Source organism: Schistocerca americana, chromosome 1 (genome assembly GCF_021461395.2).
Source record: "Schistocerca americana isolate TAMUIC-IGC-003095 chromosome 1, iqSchAmer2.1, whole genome shotgun sequence".
In the NCBI taxonomy this organism is placed as follows: Eukaryota; Metazoa; Arthropoda; class Insecta; order Orthoptera; family Acrididae; genus Schistocerca; species Schistocerca americana.
In genome coordinates this window covers 744,431,118-744,455,397 of record NC_060119.1, presented here as the reverse complement: position 1 = coordinate 744,455,397, position 24,280 = coordinate 744,431,118, and positions in this window count along the sequence as shown.

Here is a 24,280-nt window from a genome sequence, read left to right as displayed (position 1 = left end):
GCCAAAAAGCTGAAACGTCTTAGGTTTGACCATAATTGGCTAAAAATCGGGAGAAATAACTGAATAATCACAAGGTGGGAGAAAAAGCGGAAAACCGGCAGTCTCCCGCCTAAATCTGGAGAACAGACAGGTATGAACTTCATGTTCCCCGCGAAAAAATGGAACATCTTGTAAACTGGAATGTTTTGTAACTTATCCGTGGCTACGTTACGGAGAAAAAGACTGATATGACTGCTTTTGGTCCATCCTCATACTGAGCAATGGAAGACCACAAAAGGAAACAGCTTTCCTTAAAGAATGTTTCTGTGACTGGAAAAAACTACACAAAAGTTCTGAATAAGCGAGAAGAGACTTGCTCATCGACAGTCTGCTGCAATTATTCAGCAAAATGGAATCAGCACACCTGTAATCGGCCATGTCGTGCGATATCTGTTAGCCACTCAGGAGAAAGCTAGAACCAGTTTACTATCAATTATCAGTTCACTTTGGTCCCCGTGCCGAACAGAAAACTCACGAAACGATCACTGGCAGCCTCATGACAGTTCTCAGTGAGAGAAAGAAACCAGAACTGAAGATGTGTCTGGAGAACCGCGATGCCTGGTTGGCACCAGTGATACAAAACGAAATATTGGAAATGATAGTTCACATCATCCAGTGAGAGAGACACTGACGTTACTGTATAGAAGCAGTTCAGTTCAGTTTTTGTATACGTCGTGTCGAGCGTGTGATGTTCGAAGAAAATGAACTTTTCTGGGTTAATAAATGCCGCTGGGGTGCAGGGCACAAATGTTGACAACAGCCTCTGAAAGTGTCTTTCTAAGACTCCATTAGGAATGGACTTTCTACATACCCACTGTTTCAATGGTGCAGCAAAAATATCTATGGTGTAAAGGAAACCCTTCAAGTACTGCTGTTACATCCACTGCAGTAAACGTTGTTTGGATCATTTTCAGGAAACTGTGCCCATTGTGCGATGTCATGAGAACCATGAAAGACGTCTGAAATATAATTCTGGACGCCGAAAACAGGGGAAACATGTGCGCAGATGATGTGCTATCGCCAAGTGTCGACGAGAAGAATACGAATGTTCATTGGTTGATACCAACATGTCCGAATACCATCTTTTAACGTTTAGGGGAAATTATTCCGAGTCCACAAAACAGTAACCGAAGCATTGGACACACAAGAGTTCGATTAAAGACGGAAGACAGTCAGCCCAGTGGGGCCATGCGAAGTGGCTCGAAACGTTTGGGAATATTATTTTATATGACAGTCGCTATTGAAGATGTTGGATTAAGCGAAGACTGTCCTGATCCCTACAGAACCCAAATATTAGTGCTGCCGGAGTGAAACGTTCTGTAGACGGTGGAAGCATTTAATATGCTAAGAGAGAAACCAAGGATTACCCTAAGAACCTAAACATGAAACACCCGAAAATCTCACTGGGGAAAAAGAAAAAAAAAATCCCCAGCAAGTTTTAAACACACAGAAGCTTTATCGGCTCCTGAAGAATTGTCTCTTGAACGAAGATTTGAGAAAGATGTGTCTGAAATTCTTGATCTCTTTTTGCATGAGATTGACTGAAGATTCATCCAAGAGGATGCGAGTATGCTGAGGCCCTCGCTGTTAATGTTGAATGTTAATGAACTTGCGGACAATATTAAAAGCAACTCCAAATTTTAAGCAAATGATGCAGTTATCTGTCATGAAGAACTGTCCGAAAAAAGGCTCCGTTAATGTTTAGTCAGATCTTGATAAGATTTCACAATAGCGCGAAAATTAGCAACTTGCTTTAAATGTTCAGAAATGTAAATACTGTGCTTCACAAAACAAAAAACGTAGTACACAACGACTAAAATATAAAAAAGTCGCAGTTGGTATCGGTCAACTCATACAAAATGAAATGGAATGATCTGTAGACTCAGGTTGGTAAAGCAGGTGGCTGACTTGGGTTCACTGAGAGAATACTAGCAAAATTCCTTAAGCCTACACAAGACAATGCTTACAAATCACACATAAGACCCACCGTACAAGACTGCTCAGTTGCGTGGGACTCATAACCAACAGGGGGGAAGGGCAGCACGAATAGTCACAGGTTTGTTTCAGCCAGAGGAGAGTATCACGGAGTACTGCAAACTGAACTGACAAAAGCTTGAAAGACAGACGCGAACTGTCTCCTGAAAGCCAACTTAGAACCTCATGTGATGGGTCTAGGAATATACTGTGTAACGACTCCTTCCGTATTGCTCCCGGAGGAATCGCGAAGATAAAGCAGACTCATTACATATGCGTGAATGGAATGGGAAGTAGCACTAATAACTGGTAAAGTAGGAAGACACTTTCCCATGCACTTCACAGTGATCTGCAGACTATTAATGTAGATGTAGATAGTCTAAAGCGACTATATTTACTACATCCTCTCAAACATATCCTCAGTTTACGCGACGTTTGAAAGAACTGCTTGTACAGACGGCGGACTTTAACCGAATTCTGATTATGACAGTCCCACTTCAGTCAGCGTCGTCTGAGAGGTCACTCAGTGCCATCCACAGACTAAATCAATCATGACACAGTGAAGACTAACTCAGCTATTCTTCGTTTCAGTTCAGCAAGACAGGGCTGCGAAAATTAATCTTGCGTATACCATGAAAGAATTTATTTATTGAACTGTGAAAAGGTAAACTATGTTTGGAAATTTAAAGTAAAATTTTTTAGGGCCAAAATGAAACAAATCAATGCCATCTTTTTCAAAAAATGTTTTCTTCTTTATATTACGATGTAATGCTCAGTGTTTTTAAAATAATAATAATAATAATTATTATTATTATTATTATTATTATTATAATTATTATTATTATTACTACTACTACTTGGCCGACTGATATTGCTGCCTAAAGTAAATCTGTTCTTTGGTGGTCTTACAGCAAAGTAGAGCTAATGTCTTCCCAGCTGTACGTCCTTTTTAGGATTGAAAGAACGACCTACTTTCCAAGAAGCAGGGACCATAAAATTGCGTCCATATTTACTAGTTTGCTTTCACCCATTTCGTAGCAATACTCTGGCCCTGTAACACAGCTGTTATCCCGCAAACGTCACCGGGCAATTGTGGCCGACTACGTTGCCGAATGCAATTCGTGTCGCAAGCAATAAACCAGCCAATATTGTTGGCTATATGCATTTTCTATGGCTCGCCTAACGGCACCAAAAGGGAATGGAAACGCGCACCGTCAGACAATGATAAACACGCAGTGCAATTCAGTGTGACTGTTCTCTACAGGCGTTCTCTTGGCTCCAAATGCGTTCTATCATCATCACTTTCGAAACGTAAACTCTCCTGGAATACTGAGGCTGCTAGCAGTTTGAATACCCCTGTAACACGGCATTTCTTACGCTAAGCGCCTCATATTTAATTGAAAACAGTATACAGGAATGGGCGAAATTACATTAATTCGTAGGGAAAAGAAAAACAAATACATAAAATTATTTGCACATTTTTAAATAATACGTTAACATACAAACATCCGTCGGAAGTCTGCTATGTTAGTCACCCTTCTGCAGCGCGGTCTATAACCAAGCACTGTTTGAAAACCATAGAGAAAAATGTGTACTACCACCAAACATTGGCTGCTATGGTGACAGCTGTTACCAAGAGACTGAGTCGACGAATACGTCACTAGTTCACGTTTATAATCATACCTGGCTTACGATATGGGTGGGAAAAAGAAAAAAGGTGCTAACAAAAAGGCAGATAATGAAAACTCCGAGGGTGCAACGCAAGTGACGACCAAGACAGAAGGTCGGCCAAAAACACGCTGTCAAGTTGACATTTTCAACGACGTAGCAATGGAAAATGCGTACTTCACCTGCCATAACATACAAGACGTTCTGCTGTGTCGTGGATTCCCGTGGCCCGACGCTCAGAAAAAGAAGAAAAAGGGGAAAAAGAGATAAGTGGCGTTCTTACTTTCGCCAGTTTTCTGATGTACTCAAGTCACGTTTTTACTGTCGCCAGTTTTCTGATGTACTCAACCGATAAAAACTTGAAGGAAGTATGATGATCTACTGTTTTCTTCCATGGACATTTTTTAGCCCTAATCTAAACACAATCACATAAATGCAAATAATTATGGTATTTTGTTTTCAAATATTAAAACTGTAATGATGAACATCAGCAATCACACCAACTCACCACTGTTACATATCTGGCAATCTACAGACATCAGGCCTTCATAACCATAATTATTTTGAATGTGTGACTCTTTTTTGTTGCTTCTATGTCGATGTGCAAACTTTGTTCCTTTTTTTTTTTTTTTCTCCAATGTGTGTATTACTTCGCAAGTTAGTCCTATGACAATGCCCCAATTCTATACTATCTATCTCTTGATTTCTCTTACTTAATAAATGAACTACTTTTCCTTATAATCTTATTTTACAGCATAATTATCCAGGGACAGAGTGTTACATGCATGCTGCTTCTTTGTTGTAGGTACAACTTTTTAAAACAAAAAAGAGAAAAAGAACCAACTGTTGGTTAATGTAATGCTCTTCAAATCTTCCATTTTGTTGTGTACAAAGTTTTGTTGGCTGGCTCTGAGCACTATGGGACTTAACATCTGTGGTCATCAGTCCCCTAGAACTTAGAACTACTTAAACCTAACTAACCTAAGGACATCACACACATCCATGCCCGAGGCAGGATTCGAACCTGCGACCGTAGCAGTCGCGCGGTTCCGGACTGAGCGCCTTAACCGCGAGACCACCGCGGCCGGCAAAGTTTTGTGAAATGAACTAGAAAATTAATCACTGCATAGTTGGTTTCAAGGATATGTGGGATAGGGTGCTTATTGTATGTTCTGATAATGAAAAAATAATTAACAATTATAACACTATTTAGAGACTCACAGGCTCTTAGTTCATCCTCAATATGTATTTACATAGAAAATAATGTTACATCAGATTTTTTTTCAGAATTAAATGACAGTTCAAGCAACATCACACAAGCACAAAATATTACATATTTACAGCATTCAAACTAATCTCCCTATCTTAAAAGTCTCGCATTATTTTTTCCTTTATCATTTTCAACATCATAATGGCGAAAGCATGGATCTTTGCAAATAGATGTAGACCAATAAATACATACACAAATCAAAGGAAACACATAAGGTAACACAAACACACATTTGGCTTGAGCAACAAGATACTAACATAACCCGATAACGAGGTGGATGAAAATTACAAGGAAAAAATGTGAATCAGCACCACTACAGTGTTTGATACTTATTTTCCAGTCTCTAAAGATAGATCAGTCAGTTCATAGTATTCAAGGTACTTTGAGACATGTTAACATTTTCTTTATTTTAAGAAAATTTATTAGAAAATAGCATTTCTGATGTTGTATCAAAGTTGCACCCAGTAACTGGCTGATAACGTAACAAGAAGTCACAATTTATCCAGTTGCTGTAACATTAAAACAGTAAAACTTGCTCATTTTACAAAATATTTTCTACTAATTTTCTGTGATAAATACCTTAAAAAACTCAGTAAATTAGTACCATTTATAACTTTAAGCAAAAGTTAAGGCCCCTGAATAGTTTATTTAAGATGAGATATGTTTGTCTGTATGAATGTGCACCAGGAGGAGAAAGAGGAAAAGGTTTGATAAGCTTTTGTGGATGTATATACCTGTGATCTGCACAACATTACTTACAGTAATAGGGTGTACTCATATTAATGGATGAAATAGTTATAGTTTTCTACATTCTCTGTACCTTCACTACTTTTTATTCTTGAACATGGAAAACATTTATAAAGTCTTTCATGCATACTGACTGCCATTTTTGATCAAGTGAGAAACTGTCTGTGCTGAAACTGCAACAAACTAACAGAAAACTTTAACTTACATGTACAAGATTTTCCCATCATGCAGCTACCAAAATGTATCTATTTGCATATTGATTTTAGAGTTTTATAACTCAATTTTCAATGCAGAGACTAAAGAACTGTTTCATTGCTGTAACACTTCACTTCAAAATGGTATGCAAATAAATAAATTTTGATAGCTGCTTGTCGAAAACAGGTCCAGTCAATTCCACCGCAATGTGAAAAATCCTGAAGTTATACTCAGGTATAGTGTCACTAGAAAGAAGTTAATAGCGAAGAGCAATTATTAATCTGTATGCAATGACAGTAATCTTAGTCATTACATGTGATCAGCTGATTACTAAGAATACTATATCAGTGCCCAAGAAGTTGTAGAGGACATTTACAGCTGACTTCCTGGTCTTTACCACCAATAAAATCTCCAGTAACATCATCTGTCTGAAATACCACAAAGGTTTTAGGCAAAAGAACTGGAGTTCACTGTACAATGTGTGAAATGGAAACAGATGCTGTACAGTACAAACAAATAAGCCATAAATGGAAGTCTCATATAAATTGAATGTCAAAAATATACTACTTTTTATGCAGCTAGTAAGTAACCGATAGCAAGTAAATCAAATCAGTTAAAGAAGTTGAATGAAGGTATGTCAGATGTGGACAAGAAGCAAGTGATATGTGTGGTTTCTCAGACTGAAAGGAGAATCAAATTCATTACGCAATCTTGTATGAAGAAGTCTTGGGGAATACCTAGCTGAGGGTCCAAATGTTGTCAACTATGGTTGTTGCTTCTTATGGACGAGTTCAAATAACATGCTCTTTTACTTTATTGTACTGTTTACTTCTTAGGGAGTACGATGTGTCATTCATCAGTTCCTCAGCCTCTTCCTTCTTTTCATGTTCTCTGGTTAAGTACAGAAGACAACAGTAGCATGCAAGACTATTACTGAAAACATAACGCACACATTGGGAACTGTTTGACTCATAGCTAAGATATGCTTTAGTTTTCTTAAATTCTTATGACCTATCACAGTAGTTTAAAAAAAGACCCTCATTAGTTAGTTGTCCAACTACTTAACTTGTATTTGAAGGGGACAAATATACCTACATAGAAAAATATAACAGTGCCTCTTCCATTCAGTTCACTTCTACAAGAAGCAAGTTCTTTTCCAATTGAACACTGTTCCCAATAACTTAGGTGTGGAGAAATACACCATACTGTGACATAGGATGGTGTTCATTAACTTCCAATACCCCTCATAGAGTAAATTAAAGACTGAATAGTCTTCCATTGTTTGTACATGGATAGCAATTACAATGAAAATTATTACCATTTTTTAACTTTCAGTGAAGCTCTTAATTCCGATGGCCCTTTCCTGCATAGAATACCCAGTAATAATGATCAACATACTTCCAATGCACACAGTACTCCTCAGCAGACAGATGTTTCAACATTAGTTTTATATCTGTGAATTGTTCCATTCCCTTCTCACTGGCTGAAGCATATTTCATCGTCTCCCAGTCGTCTAATGTCACTGTTAATGAGAGAGACGACACAGAACTAAAGCACTGGATTTGGCTTCTCCAAATCACTTCAGGTGTATCCAGAGATTCCCCTCACTAATTTCAAAACAGTATCTGCTCACTACCTTATTGACTCTGAGTCAGTATTCCATTTTTAATGATTTTATATCAGTGGAATATCAAAGTACCAATAATAAATTTAGCTTCCTGTGACACACTTAAAATGACTATCAGCTGACATAAAAGTACTTTTTCAGTAACCTCAATTAAGAACATAGCAGGAATTCTGTCAGTTCCAGCAACATTTGCCTCTCCAGTCATCAGTTTTGTTTTCTGAAACTTCTAAAATTGTAGCAAAAAAATAAAGCAGGGCTACCATCAACCCAAAGGTTGGTTCTACCACTACAGTATCTTACTAGGCACAGTCCTATTAGAGGTGGCACGCCGTTACCTTCCTCCGATCTTTGAAGTAACTCGCACAGGCAATTATAAGAGGGACGTACAGTTTAATGTGGACTTGAGCAACAGTCCAACTTGACTTTTTTTTTACAATTACAAGCACTGCCAGAGGCAAAAGAAGAAGTGATACACAAAAATTCAGTAACATCAGACCTTTGGGTCTGCTGTCTTGCACTTTTATCACTGAGCTACAAAAATTATACAACCAGTACTCTAAAAGAATAGCAGAAAACAGAATTTAAAATTTGAGACTTTGAGAGTTGAACCAAATACTAAGTTCACTGGTTGATATAGCATATGGAATAAGAATTCCTTGGCATTTTACAAATGATATTTTGCTAATGTGCTGCTGCAGAACCCAATCAACATTAAATGCAAGGCTGCTCCTATAGGATCTACTTTTTTAAATCTAACTTGAAGCAACTTACACTATCTTCAGCACTTTCTTAATGTTAGAATTCAAATGTGATGAGTTTTTGCATACTCTGGTACCTTGGTATGTAACCATTTAAGACAATCTCATGGGAATTTATATAAGCCTCAATTTCATATCCTATGTGTTGTTATGCTTTATTCAGATATTTCCTTAAATTGTTTGAAAGATTACTCAGGTCAGTATTTTCGGGAGGGGGGGGGGGCTGGTTGATATAGCATATGGAATAAGAATTCCTTGGCATTTTACAAATGTTATTTTGCTAATGTGCTGCTGCAGAACCCAATCAACATTAAATGCAAGGCTCCTCCTATAGGATCTACTTTTTTAAATCTAACTTGAAGCAACTTACACTATCTTCAGCACTTTCTTAACGTTAGAATTCAAATGTGATGAGTTTTTGCATACTCTGGTACCTTGGTATGTAACCATTTAAGACAATCTCATGGGAATTTATATAAACCTCAATTTCATATCCTATGTGTTGTTATGCTTTATTCAGAAATTTCCTTAAATTGTTTGAAAGATTACTCAGGTCAGTATTTTCGGGAGGGGGGGGGGGGGGGGGGACTGAAGTTATTTGTGTTATTTTCCAATACATAAAATAATATAAAAGTTTAAGACATGGTACAATGTGACTAAGAGAAGGCAGAGATTGACAGGTCACATCAATGGAGGTAAATAATGTGGGTAAAACTTGTAGGAGGAGACAAACCCTTGACTACAAAAGCGGCTTCATTGGACGTAAAGTGCAGCAATTATGCTGAGATGATGAGACCTGCATAAGATGGACTAGTGCGGAAAGCTGCATCAAATTACTATATACACAATTGAAACCTGGTCAGTGTGTCTACCCTTTCCTTACATGTAAGGTGGCACCACGTAACTGTGGGTATTGTGGTTCCATCTATTGGTAGAGAGACTGATGCGTATGCACTGTTTGATGGTGCATAGCACCAGGGTCGTTTCGTGTCGAAGGGAAGGTGGTCTCACAAGTTATCGTCCACTACCGAACATGCAGATGAGTAAGCAGGAACAGAGAGGAGTGATTCGATTTTTGGCAGCAGAGTGAGTTGGAGGCCATGAAATGTGTCAATGGATGAAGGCCGTGCATGGGGAGTACAGTCTGAGTCGTTCAAGTGTAATGGAATGGAGCAACAATTCTTTGAGGGGAGCAAATCACTGGAAGACTATGCTTGTCCTGAACAGGCTCATTGTTTGCTGTAATTTCTGGGGGAAACGCTGGAGCATCCACTGTACAGTCCCAACCTTTCACCATGTGACATTCATGTATTTGGACCTCTAAAAAAAAAGCTACTCGTGGACATCGATTTGCAACGGACGACGAAGTGTGTGACTGGAAACAGGCCTGGATCTGACAGCAGCGTACTAGCTTCTTCAAGGATGGAATCGACAGCTAGTGTTGCAATGAGATAAAATGCCAACAGTTTTGGCGACTATTTTTCAGTATGTGTACTGTGTATAACTACATTTTTAAGTTAGTAAAATCGTTATCGTTGCTTTACATTAGACACCAGGTTTCATCTGAATGCCCTTATAACTTGGCACTTTTCCTGGGAGCAGAATAATCAATGGATGCCATATGGCTTCCAGCAGGTTAGATTGTTTCACCCTGTTGCCAACCTTAGCTATGAAACAATACAGCACACCATAATAATAAAGCACTGTGGTAGGTTTTTTGAACACATTGTTGATTCCATTATCCTGCAAGCCATGTGAGAGTAGTTGGGACCTGTTACCCGTATTCCCATACACCCTCTTCCTCCATAGCAGACCACACACTTGGCGGCAGTAGCATGCTTTTGCTTATTGCATCTCCAGCAAGAAGGACCAAGTCATTTTGAGCATACAGTAGTCTTTGTACTGAAGACCACAACAAGTAATTAGAGATGATACACCATCTCAGGTGGAGACTGTCTAATTCAAGGAACAATGTGAGCATTTACCTAGTGATTTAGAAAAACCATATAATATGCAAATTACAGTACCCAGAGGTGAATTTTCCATTGATCATAACATAATAATATTTAACTCAATACAAAGTATGAATGCTTTAATGCCAGTGGTATGCAGTGAATGATAGTAAAAGCAATGCAGTGAATGGTAGCAAAAGCAATGCACTGACTTTGCTGCAAGGTTAGGAAACACAAAAGTCAATAAGAAATTTGATGAAACAGTGTTTCTTTTTTGCCCACAACTTGATCACAACTAAATTACTCAAACCAGAGGACTTGCAAGATAAGGAGAGGACTTGCAAGATAAAGAAAACAATAGAAAAAGAGTCAGCTCAGAATTTGCCTACAGATCTATTTGCCTACAATTTGGCACAAAAAGCATAAAAAAATTTCAAATTTAGTGAAGCAGACTCATTTTAATTGCAACCCTTGGCATTACCAGTTTTACATTTTAATAAAACTTCAGGCACATAAAATTACAAATTTTGATTCACCACATGACTATGTAAGTCTCTGAGAGAACAACAGTAATGCAGTACTAGTGTTCCTACATTATCTGATTAATATGTGGATACTCAGAATGGTTCTGTACATACACCAAAAAAGAAATTGACTTGAAGAGTTTATCATCAACAGGTTTTAGATTAACTCTACCCGGTCTACCACATAAACAAGACTGCACACCTCCAGTGTCCCAGTTTGACAGTATTAATTATCTGTATGTGACTGAAAATGTACATAAACACACACTTTGAATTTCATGAATATGCCTTCTCTCTCCTTTTTATCTGAGATTATTTTGGATTTATAAAATAGTTTCCACCGAGGAATAATGACACATATTACCATTGAGAGAATGGGCATTTCAAGGTACAAAGCTGGCTTCTCTGCAACATAAATAGAATATTTCTACATTTTTCCTTCATACCAAGCCACAGTCATGTAGGCCTAAAACTTGAGGAAAGATATAACTGCCATATGACTACATGATAAGCTTTATTACATGATCCAGATTTCAACCAAAGGCCATTATCAAGTGTTACAAATGTCAAAACTCACTTGACTTTTATGGAATAGACATTGTTAAAATATATATCTTCAGCTATATAAACCTGATGTTTCATACATAACAGTGAGAATATATTTTTATGACATGTTAATTTGTTGGCGACTTGCTTAACTTATTAACAGGATAATGCTGTGAAATAAAATGTATGACCAGATCACAGATTTACACTTTGTTTCACTATGAAACAAAATGTATAACCTGATTTAGTCATCTGTTGGATCTCACAACCTTATCCTGTTATAAGTTATGCAGATCACCAGCCAACTAACATATCACAAAAATGCTGTCACTTTTAATTATGAAACACCAGGTTTCTATAACTGAAGACACACATATTAATGATGAGTTTTGACATCTGTAACACTTGAACATAGCCTAAGGCAAGAACCTAGATTGTGTAATAAAGCACATCAATACAGTCAAATGTCGGTTACATCTTTCTATAAGAATATTTATGCTTTTTATGTGCTCTGCTGAGTTGAGAGACTGAAAGAATGTATCATTCCAGGAGACAAAAATTTAATTGTGACAGGGGAGTGGAATTTGATAGTGGGAGAAGGAAGAGAAGGCAAAATAGTAGGAGGACATAGACTGGAGGACAGGAATGTATGAAGAAGCTCCCTGCATGAATTTTACATGGAATGCCATTTTATCATCGCAGTTATTTCATTTGAGAATCACGAAAGAAGGTTGTATATGTGGAAAAGACCTGGAAACATGGGAAGGTTCGAGATATATAATGGTAACAAGGATTCTGAAACCCTATTTTAAACTGAAAGACAATGCCAGCAGCAGCTGTGGATCTTGAGCATAATTTATTGGTTATGATTTGCAGAAATGCAGCATTGGTTAAGATGTAAAGTAATTGTGAAAAGATAGGAAATTAAGTGGATGGGACCTGGATAAATTGAAGACCAAAAGGTTAAGGACTGTTTCAAAGGAAGCATTAGGCAATGACTGACAGAAAAAGGTAAAACAAACACATTAGAAGATGAATAGGTAACTTTGAGAGATGAAACATTGAAGGCAGCACAGGATCAAAGAGGGAAGAAGACAAGTCCCAGCAGAAATCCTTGGATAACACACACAACATTGACTTTTACTGGCAAAAGGGGGACATTATAAACATGCAGTAAATGAAGCACACAATAATGAATATAGCATTAAAAAGAATAAATTTGATACAATGCAAAATGGCAAAACAAGAATGCACAGAGGGAAAATGCAAAGCTGTAGAAGCATGGACGACTGGGAGAAAAATAGGTGTTGCCTAGAGCAAAATTAAAAAGCTCTTTGGAAAAAGGAGAAGTTAGCTGTATGAACATTAAGAGTGCAGATGGCAAATTAGTATTAAGCAAAGGAAGGAAGGCTGGAAGTTGGAAAGAATACAACAGAAAGAAAACAAAGGGAACAGACTTTAAGATCATACTATGAAAGGGGAAGAGGAAGTAGATGGAAGATATTGCAAGAAGTATTTCAATAGTACAGAAAGACCTAAGTAAAACCATGGCACTTGGAGTAGAAGACATTCCCTCAGAGCTATTGAGATACTTGGGATAATATATCATGACACTTGATACACAAGATAATATGCGACAGGAAAAATAGTATCTCACTTTAAGATGACTAATAGTTCAAATTCCATTTAAGACACATGCTGACAAGGATGAATATTACAGAACCATCAATTGGATAAATAATGGATATGAAGTACTTAAACATATGAATTATTTACAGAGGAATAGAAAGACTGGTGGAAGTCAGTATTAGGGAAGATCGGTTTGGGTTACAGGGAAATGTGGGAACACACGAGACAATGAAGACTTTAAAAGACTTATCTTACACTGTAGACCCAAGAAAGGCAAACGTCCTTTTACAGCACTTTTAGAATTAGAGAAGGACAGAAACCAGATAGCAATTATAAGAGTCGAAGGACATGGAAGACAGACAATAACTGAGCAGGTAGCAAGTCATAGTCTATCCCGACATTATTCAATCTTTACACTGAACAAGCAGTAAAAGAAAACAAAGAAAAATTTGGAGGGATTAAAGTTCAGGAAGGAGAAATAGAATCTTTGTGGTTGGTCAGCGACATTGTATTTCTATGAAAAGGACTTGGAAGATCATTTGAAAGGTATGGATAGTGTCTTGAAAAGTGGGTACATGATGAATATAAACAAAAGGAAACTAGGGTAATTGAATGTAGTCCGTTTAAAATGAGCAAAACATAAGGAATTGGATTAGAAAATGAAATATTACAAGAAGCAGATGAATTTTGCTATTTGGGCATCAAAATAACTGACAATGGTCACAGTATAGAGGATATAACGTGCAGACTGGAAATGTAGTCCTGAAAAAGAGGAACTTATTAACATCGAATATTAACTTCACTATCAGGAACTCTTTTCTGAAGATATTTGTCTTGAGTGTAGCGTTATACAGAAATGAAACATTAACAATAAGCAGTTAAGTCAAGAAGACAGAAGGCCACAACACCAACAACGACAACATGCTACACAAATGGTCTTATGAAATTGCAGAATTTTTCACATTGCATTCAATGGTGCTGCATGATTATGTGTGAGTAATTCAATGACTTAGCTGGAATTAATAACATAAAATTTACGTAAAAAAGAAAACATGTAGCAAACAGTAATAAGAAAACAGAACAACATAGTGGATAGGAAATGAAGATTATGATTATGACATTTTGTATGCAAAACACTGAATACAGAAAAGTATGACAACAATTTAAGATTCAGATGTGCCAATATGTTTTTAAAACACAAGATCAAATTAATAAAAATACAGACAATTCTGTCCTGGCCATCTGATTACTGATTGGTCATCACATACATCTTTACTGTGACACAGACAACCTGTTGAGGGGTCAACAATAGAAAACGTAACTGCTTTACCAAGACAACTATCAAACTGTTCACTTCAAAAAATTGATTTTTTTAAAATTATCTGCAAGGTGCCAGGATAATAATGACATTAGTTGCTCCATTCCCTCTCTACTTGCTGGTAATGGCTGAATTGTATTTACTGCTGAAACCAACTTTTATAAAACCTGAAAAAATATGGCAGTACTAAAATCTATCATTTTTGTTGTTGTGGTCTTCAGTCCAGAGACTGGTTTGATGCAGCTCTCCATTCTACCATATCCTGTGCAAGCTTCTTCACCTCGCAGTACCTACTGCAACCTACTTCCTTCTGAATCTGCTTAGTGTATTCATCTCTTGGTCTCCTACGATTTTTACCCTCCACGCTGCCATCCAATACTAAATTGGTGATCCATTGATGCCTCAGAACATGTCCTATGAACCGATCCCTTATTCTAGTCAAGTTGTGCCATTATTAACCTAACTAAATTCAATGGAAGATTCCTACAATTAGAGGTCTGTGTGGATCCAGATATCGACAGCAATGTTTACTTTGTGGTTAAATGTTAAAGGACAGACTCAATACTATGTTTTCTCCTATTTTTCCTACATTAACATAAATAATATTTGATATAAAGTTACTGAAACTATCAATGTTTCTTTTAAATATGTTTACAAGTACACAGTGCAACACTTATTACATCGAGAAGTGAAGTACGTTAAACTGATGTTACATTACGGTGAATTAATATATATTTCACAAGTGAACTACATCAGTAACATTTGACACCATACAAGACATCACGACAACTTTTAAACTTTTAACATGACTTCATATGACTTCCAGTGCTAGGCAAATGTTCCGAGATAATTTCAGAAACTCCATTTGAGTAACTTTCGGAGAAGGTTGTAACTTGTGGAAAGTACAAAGAATATGTTGGAGTTAAAGTGACACAAAATTTTATCATCTGTTGACAGGAATAGACAAAATTTATATTTGGTGAGATTCATGGCAGCTTCCTCTAAAAATGCAGAAAAATGTAAGCTATCAAAGATGAGTAGGAAAAACGTTGCTGTAATGCGGTAACATTTGAATACTGTACTAGTGATGCACTGCTTTTCACAGTAATATTGATGAAATATCTAGGTGTAACTTTGTAAAGTGATACGAAGTGATACGAGCATGTCAAGTTCAGCAGTAGGGAAGATGAATGGTCCTACTTTCATTTATTAGGTGAATTCTACAGAAGTGTAGCTCATCTATAAAGGAGACCACATATAGAACACTAGTGCAACCCATTCTCGGGTACTGCTAGAGTGTTTGGAATCTCTACCAGGTTGGATTAAGGGAAGGAATCGAAGCAATTCCAGAGGTTTGCTGCTAGATTTGTTAGCTCTGAGCACTATGGCACTTAACATCCAAGGTCATCAGTCCCCTAGAACTTAGAACTACTTAAACCTAAATAACCTAAGGACATCACACACATCCATGCCCGAGGCAGGATTCGAACCTGCGACCGTAGCAGTCGCGCGGTTCCAGACTGAAGTGCCTAACCGCTCGGCCACACCGGCCAGTGCTAGATTTGTTATAGGTAGCTCTGATAAAGATGTGAGTATCATGGAAATATTCCATGAACTCAAATGAAAACTGTAGAATGGAAGACAACATTCTTTTCATAAGACACTACCCAGGTAATTTAGAGAACTGGCATTCACCACTGACTGCAAAATGGTTCTACTGCCGCCAATGCGCATTTCACGTAAATACCACGAGGACAACATGAGAGAAATGAGGGCCCATATGGTGGTGTATAGTCTTTTTCCCTTGCTCTGTTTGTGAGTGGAGCAGGAAAGGAGATGGCTAGCAATGGTCATGCACTGTATGGCAGCTAGTGAAATATGTGTGCAGAGTTGATGTAAAACACTTGAAGACGCATATGGCATTTCTCTTATCTGCTCAGGTTTCAAATGGTTCAAATGGCTCTGAGCACTATAGGACTTAACATCTATGGTCATCAGTCCCCTAGAACTTAGAACTACTTAAACCTAACTAACCTAAGGACAGCACACAACACCCAGTCATCACGAGGCAGAGAAAATCCCTGACCCCGCCGGGAAACGAACCCGGGAACCCGGGCGTGGGAAGCGAGAACGCTACCGCACAACCACGAGCTGCGGACGCTCAGATTTCTACCTATGATGTATATGTAAAGTACTTTATGTGTTTTATTTCTGGAAACTAGGGTATAATACATACTTCCAACACCATTACCAACAATTACGTGGATTTGAAAATGAAATAACAATAACAAAACCACAAAATGTATGACTGAATACATGAATCAGTCAAACTACACAAATAATGCAATAAAGCATATGAGGAAACGAAAACAGGATAAAATAAAGCAAAGTAGAGGAGATTCACTTACTGAAAGGTAAATGTTTTATCAAAGGGACAAAGTAATTAGCTGCCACAGGACAAAGGTCAAGACAGAAACATGGCTCTTTAAAGGGGAACAGAACAGTACATAGTGGATGGAAATGAAAATCAGTGACATAACTTTTAAGAAAATATGAGACAAACAGTAATAAGACAACAAACCAGCGTAATGGATAGAAAATAAAGATTATGACATTATGTATGCAAAAGTAAATGTGTGTGTGTGTGTGTGTGTGTGTGTGTGTGTGTGTGTGTGTGTGTGTAAAGTAAGAAGAGAGTGAAGGCAGATTTACTATACTAAGTCACATTGACAGTGATGTCATTAGATAAAAACTCATTACACATAATCAGTCAGAAGTGCAAAGTGATAAGCAGTTTCAGCTGTTGGAGAGCAACTTCCAATCTACAAAAAACAAAGCATATGAAGAAGGTGCCAAGGTATCACTAGATATATACAATTGTTTTGTGTGTGTATTAGCTCTTTTAATTTGATTCGCCAGTTATAGTGTAACATGTCACAATCATCATTGCAAATGGATACGTCATTTCTAGATTGTCATATGGAAAAGTGATCAGCAAGGTTACCAAAACGGATTTCAACTCTCTGCATGGAAAATGGAGAGTACAGGAGAAGAGGATGGGGAGGAGGAGGACAATGAAGGGACAAGCATTTGAGTTAACAGTAGGCCTGCGCATGTAACAAGAAACACGTTTTACATGAATCAATAACGTTTGACACTAAAAACACTCATTCATAACAACACGAAACCAAAACAATTAAAAAAAGACATTTACAGGAAATTACCAGAAAAAATGTTTATTACTATAGACATGTTGAAGCCACAGCCAGGCAATTAAACGGTAACACTAATCAAATCAAAGAAATTGCTAATACTTGTACAACATGACAATAACCACTCAATTTCATTTGTTCCATCCAAAGAAGAAGTAAATCTAAGTGCACATTTAAAAGCTTTAAGAGACACCTTCAAGAGTGTATTCAAATAAGAAGCAACAAAACTGCTTTTTGCGCGCACTTGCAGAGATACGAGGGTTGGAACTTTAATAGTGGCAACTATTTACTTACAGCTTTTACAAAATAGATAGGTGTTTCAAAGTTTTACTGACCTTCAAAGTAGTCACCAGTGTTGTGTATAACTCGTTGCCAGTGATGTGGAAGTCGTAGGATACTCTTAGCAGTGCCAGTTGTGTTGACAGTTCAAGCGGCGCGGTGTATTGCCCGACGAATTTGTAGCAGTTCTGAAGCGAATGCTGTAAAGTGCATCCCTCAGTTTAGAAATGGAGTTGAACTTACGAGGGCTTAAGTCAGGGGATCGCAGTAGGTGGTACAGCATTTAGCACCCCCGTCAGTCTAACAAATCAGTAACAGCTTGCACTGTACGTGCTTGAGCATTGTCCTGCTAAATGGTCAAGTCCTGCAGAAACTGTCATCACTTCTGTCTCTATGCTGTTCATTTTTGGAACACCACCTACGACATGCTTAGAGACAGATGTGATGACACTTTCTGCAGGACTTGACCATTTTGCAGGACAATGCTCAAGCACATACAGTGCAACCTGTGACTGATTTGTTAGACTGATGGGGCTGCTAAATGCTGTACCACCTACTGCACTCCCCTGACTTAAGCCCTCGTGAGTTCAACTCCATTTCTAAACTGAAGGAAACACTTTACGGCATTCACTTCAGAACTGGTACAAATTCGTCGGGCAATACACCGCACCGCTCAAACTGTCAACACAACTGGCACGACTACGACTTCCACATCACTGGCAACGGGTTATACACAACACTGGTAACTACTTTGAAGGTCAGTAAAACTTTGAAACACTTGTCTATTTTGTAAAAGCTGTAAATAAATAGTTGCCACTATTAAAGTTCCAACCCTCATATAAACATTCCAGTTGTAGCATCAATCAGCATATGACAGTTTTACACAGGGCATCTAAACTGCAACTTTTTAACACAAAATATGTTTATAGGTGTCAGTCAGACAACATTTCAATCATTTTACTCTTGGTGGGCCCCACAGCCCCAATAAATTTGAAGGAGGACATTATTCCACCAGCTGTGTTTAAAGTATTTTATTTGGACTACCGGTTTCAAGCATTGCCCATCCTCTAGTGCATCTGTAGTAACAGATGTGGACACATCATTGTCATTCCATTAAAAATAAATGACGTCTTGCATATTCGTACACTGCATGGTTATCATCTTGTAATGTATACTACAAATCACACTATATACACTTTATCATGTAACTGTCACATGCAAATGACTGCTTCAGATTTAGTAATATGCTGAACCAGCAACACAAATTTTGTATGTTCACATACTTTTATGAATTTTGAGAAGGCACTTGATTCATCTGCATGCCAGTTCTGCACACCACTACTTTACTAAATTTAAATAAGATCTTCAAGAAATATAGTGCCTGCATTACTCATTATTCCCAATAACACAGACCTATTTCTTTAATAATTACCTTCAATGAGCATTCTTGAAGTTGAACACTTCATATTCATCATAAAGAAATTCTAGCTGCATGTAAAACACTTTGTTCAGTAGTGGACCCATGCACCTTTGCCCCCCCCCCCCCCCCCTCCGTCCCTCCCATTACCCCTCTTTCCATGTTTATTACTATTGACATGTTGGTGGCACAAACATGTAGTTAAAATATCACATCATCATTTCCTTTGTACTGTGGTTTTAGGTTTTCTTTTGTCACTACTTCAAAAAATTTCTCAATTGCATTACTTCCTCACTCAGTCACTGTCTCTGGTTAATACATTGCCTTCTCTGGTGCCTTATAATTACTAAGCCAAATACCTTAAAAACAATATATTTTTCCTGGTAATAAGAGTTTCAACTACATCACTTATAATGTTGCTTTATATTTGGTCCTGTGTCGTAGGTATAAATTAACGCATGACTCTTAAAAATCATCTGCAATTTGTGTCTATTATTATGCTGTTCTTGTATCTGTCAAAACTTACAGATTTGGTGGCTATGGCCCTAACGTCAATCCTACTGTATACAAATGATTCAAGCAACATGTATACCTGGGAGGGCCAACATACATTTAGGATTTTTTGGGGTTTAATACACCTACAGCGTCTTTGAGATTATTCTTTGTGTTTTCTCCCAGGACAGAATAGTTACACATGGCACTGAAAATTCCATTACATGTAAATGTTTCCCTTTGAAGTTCATCACAGTACAAGGTGTTTTCCTCATTGTCAAGCTTGTATTTGGTTTGGCAGGCTACGGAAAAAAGGGAGACTGAAGTAATTTCAGACCAAAGTTCATATTTCTGCCAAATTTTATAAAATGCCAAGTGATTATCCAATATTGCACTTACAAAGCTCCTGCTTTCTCTACACGACTCCAAAACAACACTTGGTCATAGCATGCGCGTGCAATGTGAATGGAAGTAACGCCAAACCTTCTATTGGTAATATCACTATCTAAATTTTTATTGAACACAGTGTATGGTATTCATCTTACCACTAAGACACTGGTGTATTAAATAACTGTCATGCATGTGAAAGTTAACAATGAGATTCTACTTTAGCTGTACTGACTATGCTTTTCATGAATTCTTAAATTCCTTCCCACAGATGATTATAAACAATTCTTCAAACAAGGCCAAATCTGAGTCCCCTGTCATCTCTGTTAAAAAGTTGAAGCTCTTCCACCTGTAATGATAACTCTGTGAACCCATTACCAACTAACTAAAAAGAAGGGTCTTTCCTTATTTTAAGCAGATCTGAAATGATGCACAGCTGTGTTGACTGCAGCATCTCTATTCTTTATCAATTTCAAAGAATAATTTTAATATAAACGATGCATTAGCTGTAACATATTTCCCTATGGTTGTTAGCTTTTCATAACTTTTATAGTGAAAACAAAGTAAAATCACTGTGTGTTTAGTCAGCACTTAACAACAAATCAGATACAATATACAAGTTTGGTAGGTTGGTTGCTTTGGGGGATGGGACCAAACAGTGACGTCATCCGTCCCATTGGATTATGGAAGGAAAGTCAGCTGTGTCCTTTCTAAGGAACCATCCCAGCATTTGCCCGAAGTGATTTAGGGAAATTACGGGAAACCTAAATCAGGATGGTTGGATGTGGGTTTGAACTATCGTCCTCCAGAATGTGAGTCCAGTGTGCTAACCCAACATATAATTTTGAACCTGTGATGAAAACCTCCTGCACCAACTCCACTGTTTGGTGGCCCATCCTCATGACAACACCTACAATACAATATTTGTGTTGCATAGTCCACAGATTTTATTATAGGCTTATCTTAACCATGATTGCGATGTCAAAGGTAGCATATTCTGAACTGTCTTCTACATGATCATGAATGTATGAATATTTCCTTCAGTGTGAAAAATCACTACAAACTTGGCCCTGGGGGCAAAACTGTCAAATCCTGTAAATACTTTTTTCTCTGTCAAACACTTCATATTGTCTGTCTTTCATTAATAAAATTGACACTAATCTTGATTCTCTCTTCTTGACTCTCTGTACTCTTATCATGTTCTACTTAATTCTCAGTCAAGCTCAAGATTGCACATTCACCTACCGCTAGCTCCGATTTATTTCTATTTACTGCACATCATGTTTCCTTCCATACCCAAGGCTGGTAACTTACTTAAAAATGCTAATGATATAACTTGCTTCCCAAATCTGGAAGTTTCCACAGCTGACTGCCTACTTAATGTAAAAAAAGATGGATCAGTGACTAAATCTCAGAATACAAACTCAAAGCTCGTAGTTCAATTTCAGTGAGTCCCCATCATTTATCACTTCCCTCATTTCTGGCAATGACTGGCAATGATTTGTTGAAGTGAAAAAGGCCAAATTGCAGCCTGGCTTACATTTATTTTTAAACTACAGCCCCCTCCAAAAAAAGGACCAGCTGGGTCAGTCACTTCACACGTTAGAGGAAGACATGGGCATCCCAACTCCAACATGATCATATTTAATAAACCAGTGTGAGATTCAAATCACCCTTCATGTAGAGAACAGATTTACCTTTTTTTGTCATGATGCTTTGTAATAAAGAGTCCATAAGGTCACAGACTTCAAAACGAAACAACAGTTGGATAAATGCTACAAAAACATATGTTATTACCAAGTTGCAGCATACATAACCTTAAACAGTAAATGCTTTGTATTCACAAATTGTCTTGATCACATTTGGTGGATGGCAGGTTACTTGTTTTGACTGTCATGAGTCGTCGTCGTCTAATATGTGAAATAATAATTCAGTGTCCATCATATTCACTTAAAAGCAACTCATAAATCGTGTGTTTCAATATGACAATGTCAAAATAACATGTTTCTAAATTGAGAGAAGCTAAACAAGTTTAGCTACAACAGTAGTGTTTCATTTGATAGCAGAGACAAAATTTATAACCTATGGAAATACGAGTAAGACACTCGTACTTCCATCAGCACTAATAGAATCGATTCACATCATCTGTCAATTTCATCAAACAAAACAAGGCAAAAACAATTGTGTTCAGAATGAGGGCTTCTTCAGCAAAAGGCCAGAAAGGTTGGAAGTACATGAGACTACAGTGGGATTATAGGAAGCACAACATGATGAGAGGACACTGCTGTGTTTACCCATATGGGGGTTCTGGATAGTTTTCCAAGCAATCCCTGGTAGTTTCATTTACTCCAAATCTTCTCAATCTGCAAGCTCCCTTGCTACTGAAGATGGCAATTTTACATTTTATTTGTATCTGTGAAAATGTGTATTTTTAATTACATATTTGCCCAAACGTAAATTTTATATGGCATTTAATTCCCCGCAGTTCTATGAAAGGAGAGCTCACCTTACTTTTTCAATGTTTTGTCTGTAATACAACCGATTTCCCTCTTTTAATACTATGAGTGCTTTACCTCCAATGCACAGTCTTGATGGAGTTGTTTGGTCTTGTACAAATTTTTGATACTGCAAATAAGTAGGCAATAATAGTATTCACAATTATAGGTCGTTCAGATTGTTGATCCTAATAAACAGCCTGCACTCTCCCCCCAAGTCCTTGAAATTTCTTCTTTAATTGCATAAGACATCAAACGTTTTCCTTTTACAGACAGAAAAGACCTCTAAAAATATTGAATATAATAATGGGCCCCTGCTTCAGAAATATTTCTTCTCAAAGCTTTTAACTGCCTGTGGATGCTACTGAAACCTATATATAGAAATAGTTAAGATTATTCAAAACATCTTTCTTCACACAGTAAAAAGATGACTTACACAGGAACTGTAACAGCAGTATGAAAATAAATCAGCTCCTGCTTGGTAATCAAGAAACAAGCATATGTAATTACCAGGGCTCCAAGACTGCAGTTCATCAGCAGCAGATAATTATTCTCCAACATTTTTCTCTTAAGTGTTGTAAGGAATCAGAAATTGCATATAGTTAAGACTGGTGATACAACTTTCTTATAACTCATTTACACGCACTAACAGTACAAATTATTCATTTTATATCATTGTTTAAATTCTATAGTATCCAACAGTCTGTCTGTTGTGCTTTCATATCCATTGCGTCTTCTGATAAAATTTCCTAAATCCTAGAACCACTGTTCAATAACCACATCTTTAACATTTCAATGCTATCAAGAAATTCTATAGGCCAAACAATGTGTTTTGGGGGCACACAATTTTGTTAAATAAAGGGTGCAACCTATTGTCATGAATGAACTGAACTGTCATGGGAGCAGCCCATTCTTTTTCAGATACGAGTCACTTAGTAAGTGTTAACACACAACTTATGAAAAACAACTGGACACTCTTTCTTGTGATCATCATTATACTGAATACTGATTCATATTGCATAACTTCTCACATGTTACTGTGCAGTTTCTGACAGAACAGTGTTTTCTGCATAACAGAAGGAGGTTCAGAAAGAGTAGGATAGGTAAGATATTTACTTGGCATTGTTTTAAGAGTGGTCCTGGCATCTGGTTCTAGTGATTTTGGAAGTGAATGAACTGTCTCACTGGTTCACTGAAGAGAACACAGCTCACACTTCGTTTAGTGATTCCACAATACAAAGCTGAGGCGACTACATTTCTTATAAGGAATGTTTAAGACTATTTTTTACAGGTGCACATAATTAATGAGGAATACATTTCTCCTAGCCCAATCCTTTTTTGACAAGGAAACCACAGAAAAAAAATTCTGATGAGACGATACTGCACCCCTTCACCTCTCTCCAGTAAGAAGTGCTATTACCATACACGAATGCACACGGATTCATCAAAGTTTCAACTTCATGTTGGTAAATCTCAACAGAAAAGAAATATAAAAAGCCACTGAGTTTCTTTGTGGTCAAATAGCTATGTGTTGTACTAGCTTACCCAGAAATCCTGATATATTTAGTGACTTACTTAAGCAGTCTTCTTCTCGTATTTTTTCAAAAAGCATTAACAGACTTTTTCTGAAAGTATCCTCCAGATAGGACAAAATGTGAAGATTCCTTAACGCCATCATACCAGAGACACAACCTTTCCCATGTACTCACAAAAAATCACAATGAAGTCTCAAAGAGCACAATCCAGCCATA